The sequence below is a fragment of the Bactrocera neohumeralis genome, unplaced genomic scaffold (assembly GCF_024586455.1).
Source record: "Bactrocera neohumeralis isolate Rockhampton unplaced genomic scaffold, APGP_CSIRO_Bneo_wtdbg2-racon-allhic-juicebox.fasta_v2 cluster10, whole genome shotgun sequence".
Classification (NCBI taxonomy): Eukaryota; Metazoa; Arthropoda; class Insecta; order Diptera; family Tephritidae; genus Bactrocera; species Bactrocera neohumeralis.
This window is the reverse complement of record NW_026089623.1, coordinates 28386535-28399712: the sequence shown is the minus strand read 5'-3', so window position 1 is coordinate 28399712 and position 13178 is coordinate 28386535.

Here is a 13178-nt window from a genome sequence, read left to right as displayed (position 1 = left end):
AATTTACAAGACATCTTATTAAAAGCCTTAGAAAAACCCCATTTTCATCCTATATCTAGTACACTTTTGACACAATTTGCAGGAATTTTTGCCCGAATTGGAGTTTTTAAATACCATTTTTGAAAATTCGTACAACTCTTTATCTTTTATAACAAATTTTGTAAAAAAAATTGTTGAAGTATTTTTCTCTTCCCCTTCGACCCGCCCTCCGCCCCCCCCTAGCTACGTCACTGTACACTTAACAATATTTCGGTCCCCGGCGGGGTCGATCATTGGATTTGAATGTTTCTGTTGTGCCAAAGGCCCTTCTTTGTCCACCCCCCAACCGTCGCGAGGCAGCTCTCAAAGGTGCACTCCAAGTGCTCGTAGAAGGCATCTTTGGTCACATAGCCCTTCTCTTCCGTCGGGGAGTGGACGCAAATCAGCGATATGTTGAAGAACTTCGCTTTGATGCCGATTGTGGCTAGATGTTCATCCACCGGGGTGAATGACAATATTCGGCGACGGAGTCTCTCTCCCACCACGAATCCCACACCAAATTTGCGCTCCTTTATATGACCACTGTAGTAAACGACACAAGGACCTACTCGCCTCAGTCCTTGTCCCGTTCATCCCATTTCTTGGCTGACATCACTTCACTCTAACGAGGTCATCAACCAGATGGGCAGCGGCACCTTTCTCAATAAAGAGACCCAGATGACATTCTTAGTGCGTTTGTCAGATCAAAAGCTCTCATCCGGCTGTTTGTGCTTTTTCATTGATGGCGTTTTTAACGTGGCGGGTTCCAAACTCACCGCACAACCTTGTGGAGAGGATGTTTCGCCTTCTCACATAAGTTCGTTCGGTTCTTTGGCTACCCATAAGATACTTGGTCTAGCACCGGAAGTCGTAAGCTGCTTGAGTCATATGTAATCGTTTCTGGCCACTCACAAGTGAATGGCGATCAAAGAACTTTCCTCACTTGCGTGAACTTCTACACAAAACTCCATCCTCCATCATTACAAAGCAAAATAATTATCAAAGATTGTTCTGCCGCTAAATTTATTTCAGAAAGTGAGAGTTTAACGAGATACTGCACTCGATTTTCATCTTCTCCAATTCAACGTAACTTTGAAAAAATGTTACAAATGGAAAATCAAATTACTCACAATTTCTGGACATATCTCCAAGCTGCTTGTGGCGCAACTGGAGAAACTGACGATTCAGACCTGTCAGATAATTTTTAATCATCGGCTCACGCTAAATATGAATATTACTAAAAAGATACAATGACTTCTGATCAATTTAAACTATTAAAGCCAATTGCCCCTACTCCACATCTCAGAGTAGAGCTGCTAAAATGTAAATTCCAAAGGTAAGTTCAGGCGTTCATATCAAGAGGCCAGCATGTGACATAAATATTTTTTCGAGATTATAAGGTTTAAATAGATACAATCCCATCTTTTCCGTTGAACAATTCTGACCTCCTCTCTTACAGTGCATCACTGAATTTGTCCAGCTGATCACAATACCATAAACTTAAAGTGGTTTAAGCTTATCATCTTTTGCGCTTTACAATCTTGTAAATAACCAACTTTTCGTTGCTAGTAAACAGTCGATAAGCAAATTCAGTCGTTAATCCGAAGAAGCAAATTTCGTTCTCAAAATTAGTCCTTAATGATTCATATGCTTGTGTACGGTCGCGTTTAGCAATTTTAATCTTTCAGAATTCTATTGGGTTACTCGTATTATTCGACGATATTCATCGACAAACAACTTGTTTTTATCCACATCGGCTTCAAGACGCCTTCCTGAATGCATACTTAAGATCGAAAGGTCGGAACGAAATTTTGCAAAACAACTTTGACATTGGCGTTAACATCATATAATTTTCAGAGACCTTCATTCATGATTGTAAGAATAACAAAACTTGACAGCTAATAAGAAGAGAGAAACATATAATGTAATTATTTCTATTTCGATCTAATTAATAAAAAAAAAACGATTAATAATAAAGCGGTTCTTTTGAACTCCGTTGACTATCTTGACTAAGTTATTGAACCTGCAGTTTAAAATGATTCTTCTTCTTCTTAATTGGCGTAGAAACCGCTTAAGCGATTATAGCCGAGTTAACAACAGCGCGCCAGTCGTTTCTTCTTTTCGCTACGTGGCGCCAATTGGATATTCCAAGCGAAGCCAGGTCCTTCTCCACTTGGTCCTTCCAACGGAGTGGAGGTCTTCCTCTTCCTCTGCTTCCCCCGGCGGGTACTGCGTCGAATATTTTCAGAGCTGGAGTGTTTTCGTCCATCCGGACAACATGACCTAGCCAGCGTAGCCGCTGTCTTTTAATTCGCTGAACTATGTCGATGTCGTCGTATATCTCGTACAGCTCATCGTTCCATCGAATGCGGTATTCGCCGTGGCTAACGCGCAAAGGACCATAAACCTTTCGCAGAACTTTTCTCTCGAAAACTCGCAACGTCGACTGTTCGTTTGATGACAGGAGATATTTCGTCTTGCCCTCGTTCACTGCCAGACCCATTTTCTGTGCTTCCTTGTCCAGCCTGGAGAAAGCAGAACTAACGGCGCGGGTGTTGAGGCCGATGATATCAATATCATCGGCATACGCCAACAGCTGTACACTCTTATAGAAGATGGTACCTTCTCTATTTAGTTCTGCGGCTCGAACTATTTTCTCCAAAAGCAGATTGAAAAAGTCGCACGATAGGGAATCGCCTTGTCTGAAACCTCGTTTGGTATCGAATGGCTCGGAGAGGTCCTTCCCGATCCTGACGGAGCTTTTGGTATTACTCAACGTCAGTTTACACAGCCGTATTAGTTTTGCGGGGATACCAAAGTCAGACATCGCGGCATAAAGGCAGCTCCTTTTCGTGCTGTCGAAAGCAGCTTTGAAATCGACGAAGAGGTGGTGTGTGTCGATTCTCCTTTCACGGGTCTTTTCCAAGATTTGGCGCATGGTGAATATCTGGTCGGTTGTTGATTTGCCAGGTCTGAAGCCACACTGATAAGGTCCAATCAGTTTGTTGACGGTGGGCTTTAATCTTTCACACAATACGCTCGATAGAACCTTATATGCGATGTTGAGGAGGCTAATCCCACGGTAGTTGGCGCAGATTGTGGGGTCTCCTTTTTTATGGATTGGGCATAGCACACTTAAATTCCAATCGTTGGGCATGCTTTCGTCCAACCATATTTTACAAAGAAGCTGATGCATGCACCTTATCAGTTCTTCGCCGCCGTGTTTGAATAGCTCGGCCGGCAATCCGTCGGCCCCTGCCGCTTTGTTGTTCTTCAGGCGGGCAATTGCTATTCGAACTTCTTCATGGTCGGGTAATGGAACGTCTGCTCCATCGTCATCGATTGGGGAATCGGGTTCTCCTTCTCCTGGTGTTGTGTGTTCACTGCCATTCAGCAGGCTGGAGAAGTGTTCCCTCCATAATTCAAGTATGCTCTGGGCATCAGTGACTAGATCACCTTTGGGGGTTCTACAGGAATACGCTCCGGTCTTGAAACCTTCCGTAAGCCGCCGCATTTTTTCGTAGAATTTTCTAGCATTACCAATGTCGGCCAGCTTATCAAGCTCTTCGTACTCACGCATTTCAGCCTCTTTCTTTTTCTGTCTACAAATGCGTCTCGCTTCCCTCTTCAACTCTCGGTATCTATCCCATCCCGCACGTGTTGTGGTCGATCGTAACGTTGCGAGGTAGGCAGTCTGTTTTCTCTCCGCTGCGACACGGCACGCCTCGTCGTACCAGCTGTTCTTTTGCACTTTCCGAAAACCAATGGTTTAGGTTGCAGCTGTACGTAAGGAATTTGAAATGCCGTCCCACAGTTCCCTTATACCGAGTTGTTGACGAGTGCTCTCAGAAAGCAGAAGTGCAAGCCGAGTAGAAAATCGTTCGGCTGTCTGTTGTGATTGCAGCTTCTCGACGTCGAACCTTCCTTGTGTTTGGTGGCGCGCGTTTTTTGCTGCACAGAGGCGGGTGCGAATCTTAGCTGCAACAAGATAGTGGTCCGAGTCGATGTTAGGACCTCGGAGCGCACGCACATCTAAAACACTGGAGACGTGTCTTCCGTCTATCACAACATGATCGATCTGGTTGGTAGTTTTTCGATCCGGAGACAGCCAGGTAGCTTGATGAATCTTCTTATGCTGGAATCTAGTACTACAGATAACCATATTTCGGGCCCCGGCGAAGTCAATTAGCCTCAACCCATTAGGGGATGTTTCGTCGTGGAGGCTGAATTTACCGACCGTAGTGCCAAAGACACCTTCTTTGCCCACCCTGGCTATAAAGTCGCCAAGTACGATTTTGACATCGTGGCGGGGGCAGCCTTCATAAGTGCGCTCCAAGCGCTCATAAAAGGCATCTTTGGTCACATCGTCCTTCTCTTCCGTCGGGGCGTGGGCGCAAATCAGCGATATGTTGAAGAACTTCGCTTTGATGCGGATTGTGGCTAGACGTTCATTCACCGCAGTGAATGATAGTACTCGGCGACGGAGTCTCTCTCCCACCACGAATCCCACACCAAACTTGCGCTCCTTTAAATGGCCACTGTAGTAAATGTCACAAGGACCTTCTCGTCTCTGTCCTTGTCCCGTCCATCGCATTTCTTGGACGGCGATGATGTCAGCCTTTGTTTTTACGAGGACATCAACCAGCTGGGCAGCGGCACCTTCCCAATTAAGGGACCGGACATTCCAGGTGCATGCCCTCAATTCGTAGTCCTTATTTCGTTTGCCATGGTCGTCATCAAAAGGGGGGTCTCTCATCCGAGGCTGGTTATAGCTCTTCACTGGGGGTGTTTTTTTACGTGGCGGGTCCCAAACCCAGCGCACAACCCTTGTAGGGAATGTTTCGCCTTCTCACTTTAGCTCGCCTTCGAACGGATGTTCTACCCAGAGGATACTTGGTCAAAGACCGGAAGTAGTGAGCTGCTTGAGCCATGTGTAAAAGAATCGTTTCTGGCCACTCCCAAGTGAATGGCGATCAGAGAACTTTCCTCACTTGCGTGAACTTCTACACATGACTCCATCCTCCAATGATGAGAAATGATTCACTCTCTTTAAATATTTGAAATTAGAAGTGAGTTTTTCGAGTTTTGGCAGTAAGGAATTCGTCGATTATAGTCTCTAGGACAGTAGCTAGTCCTGAGATTCTGCCCTGTGTGGAACATGATCGTTGTAAGTTTTCGATCTTTTCTCAAGCACTAAACGAACATTTACCACTTGAAACAGAAACGAGTAAAGGGTAAAAAATTCTCAAAGCGACGAGTATATTTGGAAAGTATCTTCTTAACTTTCGAACATTGTATGTATGGCGTAAGACGGGTTTTAACATTTGCATCGTAAACGTGTCTGAGATGAATAGTTTCATTGGACAACTTATTAGATACATCAAAGGGACACTTTTAGGTGAATTTTTTTTGCAGCTGCGTTGAATTCATCTTCTTTCATAACATGAAACCGCCATAGAAATGCGAACGATTCGTTTATGTCACTCACTGCGGCGAATCTTCTGTTTCTTTTGAATTCAATTTATTCCTTACTGCAATTTAGGAAAAAGATACTGGGAGAAGACGACAAGTCCCGATATTATCGGGAAAGCAACATTTTTTAATACACATTTTCCTACATTTTTATTTAATAGCAAACTACGAGATTTAGTGGCAAAGACTTCAATTTTTTAATTTCATTCGAGTATTGCTGAAAATTTTACCGATATGACAACACTGCGACAGAAATTCAGTTTTTCATACAAACTTTTTCGTAAATCAAATATCTTAACCGACTTCCCACAGTAAGTTCATAAAACAGTTTTCGCCTTTAGCAAATCAATTTATTTCTCGAAGTACCCTGCTTAACATTCTTGCCAAACGAATAACTTCAAACAAAGTCATAAATTTTTAATTTCACTGCAATTTTTTGGTATATCCAACTTAATTCTTCGACGGAACGCGGGAAGTTTTTAAAAATAAACTAATTTTAGTTTTTCGAACTAATTAGTACGTCACGTCTGATCAACTTTTTCTTTATTACGCTTTCTTTTATGCGATATTTTGTTTACATCTAGATACAAAAGCTGGGCTTACATTCTTGAAAATGTGCTAACATCTAATAATTTTAATTAAATGGATTTTGTTTACTCATTGATGTTATTGGTGGTAGAAAGTTTTTGTTTACTTAATGCTTTGTGATATCGGTGATGTTAACTCCCCCACATCTGTAACTCTTAGCGACCCATCTTAGAATATGCATAGTGAGGTGATTTATTCGATTTGCATAAAAATTTCCTCTTTTTCGTTTTCCTGTTTTATTTTATTTGTTAAGTTGATATAGTATATTTGTAATAATTTGATCTAATTTTAAATTATTTTTTTATGTTTCAACATATTCTTCTACAAAGAATAATTCAATTGTTCCTTCTCTTCAATAGTTCAAAAATTTCCCTGTTGGATTTTCATATGTTTTGTCATCTATTATTAAATTAATTGGAAAGTTATTAAATAAGCTCCCTTAATTGTGTGATTAGTAATATTGTGTTTTCCCGATGCTATAATCGCATCGTCTCTTATTACATTAATTGGTTTATATGCTTATTTTAATTTTTTCCAAATAGCGTGTATATTACTTAACATTTCGGACAAATGCATTATTTAATTTCTATTTTGCAAAACTAGACAAAATAAAATTTATTTTTACATTTTATTATTTCATTTTTGATTTATAATTTTTTTAACCTTTGAGCCACAGCCACTGCTTTACACAATTTGCAGATTTTTTTTAATTTTGAATATTTCATGTAAACAACTATTAATTTTGTTTGGTTTAGATTTCAAATTTTGAAACATCAATTAGATCTGATATTGTCACATTAACTTGGTCTGCCATATCTAGAATTAAAGGAAATAACAAATAAAGGAATTAGAAAAAAATACACATTTTTAATTTGCAGAAACAAATGTCTCCAAAAATAGTATGTGTGGATCCTATTAAAACGGTTACTACAAGACTGTATCTAAATTAGCGCCTAAAAATATGCACACGTAATTATTACGACGTTATGCATGTGCCTACAATAATTGATATGTAAATGTTTTTTGCCACAACCAGTCGTGATTTGTTCAAAACTTATGAAAAAAAGTTCTAATTATGCAATTACACCCAACTTTTTTTTACACGGTTGAAAAATAATTATTTTTTGTAAAAATTTTTAATATAGTACGGTTTCAAAACCACTCTTGTAATTATGTTTGTTTTTACCATACTTAGCACTATTGCTGAAATGAACATATGTACATAGTAGTAACTGGGAAACCCACTTATTCGATAACTCTTACCTACACATTTTGTTCGCATGATATTTACGTTGTTGAAATGGATATCTCCAGCGATGATACCGACTTTAGTCCAGTTCGTCGTAAACAATTGCGCTTGTTATCAAGTAGCGACGAATAATTATGTAGCTACATATGTAAATATTTTTTCCTTATTTCTATTCTAATTTTTTTGTTTTTAGTTCTGGATTAACAGATTTATTTGGTTTTTTGCTTAATCTACCAATTTTTCACCACTATGAATTATGTATTTTATGTTTTAATGCTCAATAAAATGCCATATGAACATAAAATTTGTATGCATATCTGAAATTTTATAGTTTTCAACATTTTTTACACGGTGTTTCCAAGTAAATAAAGTTTTTTATTTCACCTTACACGGTTTTCAGATGACATGGAACGTATCCCCCATTTTACTATAGGAAACGCCTCTTTTTTTATACAGTTTTTTTACGTGGATTTCTGAGGAACGTATCTACCGTGTAAAAAAAGAGTTGGGTGTATTAGGTAAAAAGGTTGAAGCGATAATATACCTTTTTAGTTTTTTACTTGTAATTACAATTACTTTAATTTTCTTGTATCACATCAATAAACCAGTAATTTAGAATTTTTTAGCTAATGCAATGAAAGGTTTTTTTTTTCAAAATTATTTTATTTATTGAATCTGCTTTTTCTTAAAGCCTAACAATAACTTATAAAATCTTAAATCTAATTAAAAACTAGACAGGCTCAAGCAAGTGATTGAGCTGTTTTGGTGATACGTTGCTCCTTAGTACGCTGTCATATCTCTTCTTTTAAGTCGTGTTTGATCGCAGGAATGTACCAAAGCATTAGCCAGAGGGTTTGGGTGATCTCGGAGTTTAGATATATATTTAATTCTGCTGTCTTCTACTTATTTCTTTACCATAGGGATACCAAGGTCCTTATGGATATTTTCGTTACGCATGTACCATGGTGAACACGTGATTGTTCTAAGCATTTTTGATTGAAACCTTTGTAATATGTCAATATCGGTTGCACAGGTCGTACCCCACAGTTGAATGCCATACATCCAAATCGGCTTTATGACCGCATTATACAAAAGCACTTTGTTGTCTAGGCTAAGTTTTGAGTTTTTATTTAAAAGCCAATTTAAATTTGCAGCTCTAATCTTCATACATGTTATTTTACTAGAGATGTGTTTCTCCACGTGAGCCTTCTATCTATGAATACCAAGATATGTTACTTCGTTCGCTTGGGGTACTAATATATTGTTTATTTTTACTGCCGGGCACATCTTTGGTCTTAGCGAAAATGTAATATGCTTACACTTCTGTTCATTCACGTTTATACGCCAGTTCGCTAGCCACTCTTCGACCGAACTTAAATGCTTCGCTAATATTCGTGCTGCTAAAATGTGGCATTTGTTACGGCTCACTATAGCTGTGTCATCCGCAAAAGTTGAAGTTAATACATTATTAGCTGTTGGAAGATCTGCTGTATATATGATGTATAGTATTGGGCCTAAAACACTGCCCTGGGGTACACCAGCTCTTATCTGTCGTTCATCAGATATGAAATCTCCCACTTTTACCATAAATCGTCTATTTTTTAAATAAGACTCCAATGTTTTATACAGTTCTGAAGGTAGAATTTTTTTAATCTTGTATAAAGACCTTCGTGCCACACCTTATCAAACGCCTGAGCTACATCTAAAAATATTGCTGAACAGTACTCCCTGTGCTCAAATGCTTTCCTTATCTCGTTAGTAATTCTATTTACTTGCTCTATTGTGCCATGTTTCTCACGAAAACCGAATTGATGCATGGGTATTGTATTATTTTCATGGAGGAAAGGAGTTATCTTTGATAGTAATACTTTTTCAAATACTTTTGAAAGACAGGGTAGAAGGCTGATTAGTCTGTATGAAGACGGCTGTGTTAAGTCTTTCCCAGGTTTATCTATCAAGATAATCTGCGGCAATGAAAGGTGCAAAGCAATCACTAAAGAAATGTTCATAAATATAGAGTTTAATGCGCAATTATTTCCGTATTTGCTGAGTTTGAAACTTATTTAGAAGTTAACATAGCTTTTTTTCATTAGAATGGTTTCGCAACCTTGCTGGCGCAAGTATGTACTGCAACAATTTTTTATATTTTTGTGCTGACCGAATTTACACCCAGATCATCCTCTACATCAGCACTTTGATAGCATCAATGCGCTTTGATAATTATACTAAGTATTTTGTTTGCATTGGCGAAAAAACCTCCAATTGAGCGACAAAAATTTAAGGGCATGTACCTGGAATGTCCGGTCCCTTAATTGGGAAGGTGTGGCTGCCCAGCTGGTTAGTGTCCTCGTAAGAGTAAAGGCTGACATTACGGACGTCCAAGAAGTGCGATATACGAGACTAGGCCTGAGACGAGTAGCATTTACTATAGTGAGTAAAAGAGCGCAAATTCGGTGTGGGATTCGTGGTGGGAGAGAATGATTTCCGGCACGATGCACGCTTATGAGAGCTGACTGATAGAAGTATGGCATCCCCGCAAAACTAATACGGCTATGCAAACAATTCGGCAAGGTCCTATCCGAGCCGTTCGATACCAAACGAGGTTTCAGACAAAGCGACTGCTCTTCGTACAACTTCTTCAATACACTCTTGGAGAAAATAATTCGAGCTGCAGAACTAAACAGAGAAGGTACTATCTTCTACAAGAGTGTACAACTAGCGTACTCCGGTGATATTGATATTATTGGCCTAAACAATCGCGGCGTTAGTTTTGCGTTTTGTGTGCGTGGCAGATGTCGATTTGCGCCCATCTACGAACTCGTACATTTTTGCAAAGAAATGCGCATACCAAGTTTCATCAAGATATCTCAATTTTACTCAAGTTACAGCTAACACGGACGGACGGTCAGACATACAGTCACACGGATTTCAACTTTTCTCGTCCTAATCGTTTATATGTATTTGTATATATGTATACAATTTTAAGTGATACAAAACCGTTAGGTGAACAAAACTATTATTCTCTGTAACAAGAGGCTGCAAGAGTTTAAAAATAGTTTCTTAGAATTTTATATCTTTATTACTACATATTTATTCTCAGGAGATAAAAATAAACTTAATTTTATCTAACTTTAGTTGTTAAATACAGGTATCTATCAGATTATTTTTATATATATTGATATATCTTAAGTATTGTTACAAATTAAATTTCTGAACACAGCCGTAATATTTGCGATTTGACCATCGAATACTTTGTAATAGTGACATTTCAAGATTTGTGCTCCTTTTTGTGTTAATCTTGTTTGATAGTGAGCTGCTTTTCAATATGATCCGGCAATAGACAAATCGGTAACAGTTGGGGATATTACAATAATTTTCAAATAAATATTGTTAGGCATTAAAACACAGCTGTTTCCAGATGACATCGCTACACATGTAAGATAGGACAAATTCATGCTCACTTTTAACGTATTGCACACTAATATTTTGACATAATATTCAAGTTTGAATTAAAATATACATATGTATATTGGAAATAATTATTGGACAAATTTTTAAAAATTACAGATACAAGGAAGAATGTATCACTTACTGGGAGCGCTATTACCACCACCCGATGTAGATCAATAAACTTTACAAATATATTTACAATTCAGATGCAGAAGTTGATAAGCGTTGTGAACCTTATCCAAAAGTGAAGAGAACCATTGATCAAGAATTACAAATGTTTCTTCATCAGAATAAAAATTTTGTAAATATGTTCAAAATAGCATTGGATCGGATGGCATGTGACAGCCATAATATTGTCATTTAAGTTGACAAAACACCTGCCGAAACACACAAGGAGGTCTAATTGACCCACCATTCACGGAGTAGCGGTTGTCATTATGGGAGAAAATTAACAATCTAGAGATATTGTGCTTCATCGTCAACATATTTATTAAAAATGTGTATCTGAAGCACATAAAACTTATGATACAATACAATATCCTTTGATCTTTTGATGGATACCATTTAATATCAAAATGGTATATTAAGTAACAAGCAACTAGAGTGAACTGGCTATAAATGCAGATGACAGATGAGAGTAATGTGGGAAAAATGACAATTTTGATAACCACTTACTTAGGAGGCTCGCGCCACTTGCGCGAATATGCTCAGGATGCTATGTCATATGTGACATGAATATGAACTATGATCGTCCAGATTTATCTCTTTACACTAATTACTCATGAATGTCTTCATAAAACATCGCGTGTATGGCCTAGTCCTTACTTTAGTTAATGGACAAAATAAGGCCAGACGAAATTGATTCCATAATTTCAGCTGAAATTCCTGATGAAACAATTGACCCAAAATTGCATGTAGTAGTTACCAAGCACTTGCTACATCGACCTAACAGACTTTTCAACTACAATTCACCCTGTATGGTCGACGGCAAGTGTTACAAGCGATACCCACTGTATCGTTGCCGAACAAATGTTAACAATAGCCGATTGTGAAGTTGTGAAGGAAAGAGGACAAAATGTTGATGTAGAGTAATGTTGGATTGTGCCATATGTACTTGCCAATATTGTCCAAAGCTTTTAAGACTCACATCAATATGGAATATTTTAGCTCTGTGAAGTCGAAGAAAGTACATCTGTAAATACGTTAATGAAAGTAGCAGAATGGCCGTCTTGCGGGTTGAGTATAGAGTTGACATCTCTTAGGATGTTTTGCGTCGTGTGTGCTGTCAAGCTTTAAGGGGGGGCGTAAGGTTTGACAACTTTTTTTTTCATTTTTTTTAATTTTTTTTTCTGAACCATCAACATCTCAAGAATATTGTGTTAAAGTTTTAGGTCACTCGGAGAAAAACTAACGAAGTTACAGCAGGTTGAATAACGGTACCTCCAGCTACCTGCGCTGAGTGTACAAAACTTTGAATCGATTTTCCCAAATATGCCATTTTTAAAGTCGGTAACCTGCCTACAGAAAAAACTACTGCATCGGTCGTTTTGAAATTTTGTATAAATATTCTACATATATATAGCTCTCGAATGACGTCGAGTTTTTCCAAAAATTTTAATTTCTAAGAATTTTACAATAACAAATATGTCGATTTTTTCGTCTAAAATCGTCATTTTGGCTTGAAAATGGTACCAAAAATTTAAAAATTAAAAAAAACTCGACGTCAATTGAAAGATAAACTATTAAACTAAAGAAAGCATTTTGATTTTTTGGTTTCGAATGATCCAGTAGGCTGTAGGCTGGTCACCGCACAACAATTTTTTTTCGAGGTGCCTGCAGAGATCGACTATAAATCCGTTATTCCTCGCTATTTTTCGATAAAACTTTTTTTAAGTATCCTTCAAGTGTTGTACTTTCATATAATAATAAGTAAAATAAACCTACAGCAATAATTTTTTCTAAAAAAATTCACGAAAAAAGGTCTTTTTTCGACGAAACAAACCTTAACAACATCGCCAAAAATTGCGCACTTGCCAAAATCCTACAGGTGTGCATATTAATTATTTGGGATGAATTAACAGTGGCCCATAAGAGATCACTGGAGGCCCTAGACAGAAAAATCAAAGATCTTCGTGATAGCCAAAATATTGTTGGTGGGGCCATGATTCTGTTGTCAGGTGATTTTCGTCAGACTATTTCAGTTATTTGATGAACCAAACGCATGGCTTAAATCATCTTATTTGTAGCGGTACACAAAGGAACTCCAATTAACAACTATCATGCGAGTATTTTGGTAACAAGATGAAACTGCAAATGTATTTGCGAAGTAGGTGTTAGACATTGGAAATAATATAGTCGAAGTGGACACCTCGACCGCATTCATGATACTCGTATTACCCAC